We start from the raw sequence: 2,546 nt of genomic DNA on the forward strand, positions 1-2,546 counted from the left end.
TATAGAAATATGTTGCAATCAGTTGCCAAGTCACATCCTAGCTTAATGTCAGCAATTTTCTTTCTGAACCAATTTTGCACTCAGCATTAAGAGGAAATATTGAAGGGAGACATACCTTTTATATTTGTAAAATTTATACTTCTTGAGATAAAAAAGCAACTATTTCTATTGTCATGAGATCTTGAGAAGAAATAAGAAAATGAAATATTATAGAAAATATTATATTATTTAATTTTCCTGTTCTAAAACACTTTCTAAGCCTGCCTGTTTTTATGCCAAATTAAATTAATATTTGGATGTAGACAGCTTTTCAGAGTGGCAGTATCATAGTCAATGAAGATTTTCTGAGGCATAATTATTGCTAATTGGACATAGAAACCACCTTCACTCTTATATATAAAAATTATTATGTGCTACACTAGATATTTGAGGAGAATTGATAAAAGAAAGACTGTTGTATTCATATGCTTGTCTTCCTGGCTAGAGGATATGTTTTAATTAATCAGCTCATGGAGTTTAGAAAAATATTTATAGTATACATAGCTGAGTGTTCATGTAAATTTTGAATACATTCATACATCTTTTTTTAAAAAAAGATTGAACTTCAAAACCATTTTCTTACATACTCAGTAGAAGTTGTTATGAGCCAACATTTTTTCTGAGCTATACTATTTTAAACATCTAAAGTAAATTATTTGACATATAAAAAGACTTCTTCATTTAAAAATATATCATGTAAAAATAATTTTACAAGTGATGGCATCTCATTTTAGAAGAAGAGGCATCAATGACAGCAGTTGCAGTAACTCGATGCTGAATATGTTTTTAAATACAAGATGCTGTGTTCAGCATTGTACATATATTATCAAATTTTATTCTGATAATATGCTGCATGATGTATTAGGCTGGGTTCTCTCAGACAGAACCTACACATATACATACATATATATACATATATATACATATATATACATATATATATATACACACATATATATATACACACACACACATACAGAAGGAGAGAGAGAGAGAAAGAGAGAGAGAGAGATCTCTACATTTATTAGAGGAATTGGATCATGCAATTATAGGGGCTGAGAAGTTCCAGGATAGGTTGTCTGCAAGCTGGAGAACCAGGGAAGAGAGTAGCGTAGCTCTCTCCAAGTCCAGAAGCTTCAGAAATAAGGAAACTGATGGTATAACTCTCAGTCAGAGGCCAAAGGCCTGAGAACTCAGACAGTCACTTTGCAACTCCTGGAATCCTAAGGCCAGAGAGCCTGGAGTTCGGATATCCTAAAGCACCAGAAGGAGGGTGTCTTAGGTCCAGGAGAGAGCGAGCTTTCCTATGCATTTTTGTTTTATCCATACCCCTGATCAATTGGATGGTGCCCACCCACATTGAGGGTGGGTGTTCCTCCATTAAATATTTAACTATAGTTTTAACTGTGATATAGGCACTGAATTCTTGTTGCTAATAATCTGATAAGATCCATCCGAACTATGAAGTGAGTACCTGGAGGAACTCCTACATTTTAGGCTTTCAAAGGTTACAGGCTTTTTGTGTGTGTGTGTGTGTGTGTGTGTGTGTGTGTGTGTGTTTTGAGAAAAATGGAATTCAAACACTGATTAGAATGTATGTTTACTTATATAGAATTTATGAAGGAATGTATATAATAATAATTACTATGTATAATTTTAAAATATAATAAAGGATCTTTAACCATGTGGTGTTAGTCTGTCTCTTCCATTTTGTTTTTCTTCCCTTCTTGAGCACTCCTTGCTTTTTTACCCATCGCCGTTGTTTGATAATGAACATATTTGTAGCTTCTCATTTTAAGTCCCTTTCGACACTTTCAGAGACTTTATCCTGCAAATTTGGAAAGGTTTTTCTTTTCCATAATATAATTTTCCAAATGTTGGCTACTTGTTTAATTTTTTAAACATGCAATTGTTTTGCTTGTTTGCTTCACCTGGCAGCTCTCTCTAAAACCTGAGTCACTATTCCTTTTGAACTCTGCTAAAAACATTATCATCTTCTCCAGGAGCTGAAGTGAAAGATGATGTTTTATTCTACTGCTTTAGTAGGAAGAGCCACATTATTGTCTAATTCGAGTGCAAAATATCTCATACCATTGACCATCTTTCTGGCAATAGACATCACAGTCTACTTCCTAACCATTTCATCTCAGGCATTGTGCTGATTACCCCTTCAGGACTCTGGAGTTCACCGTTTTGCTGTAATTTCTTTAACCACCTGCCAACTCACTAAGGGCATTTGCTTAGTGTTTAATGTTCACCTCCCAAATCAGTCTTTTTAATTGAATAAGCTATTTTTTTTGAACATTTCATATTCAAGCTTAACTTCCCTTTTGTAATATAGGCAGATGTTAAGATCACATCAGCACTGCTGTGCAAAGGTTTATGGCATATATTATTTTATATCTTTGTTCCACTGTCTGTCCTAAAATAAAAATCAATTGGTTTTTTGTTTGTTTTCTTGTTTTTAACATATCAACACAAACCAAAGTATTCTCTATGCTCCATTG

General features: G+C 33.6%; 1 pseudogene; it reads left to right on the plus strand.

Moving 5' to 3' along the window:
- Positions 1–304: 304 nt before the first annotated feature.
- Positions 305–458, plus strand: LOC129059739 (U4 spliceosomal RNA; annotated as a pseudogene).
- Positions 459–2,546: the final 2,088 nt, after the last annotated feature.

Source organism: Pongo abelii, chromosome 4 (genome assembly GCF_028885655.2).
Source record: "Pongo abelii isolate AG06213 chromosome 4, NHGRI_mPonAbe1-v2.0_pri, whole genome shotgun sequence".
In the NCBI taxonomy this organism is placed as follows: Eukaryota; Metazoa; Chordata; class Mammalia; order Primates; family Hominidae; genus Pongo; species Pongo abelii.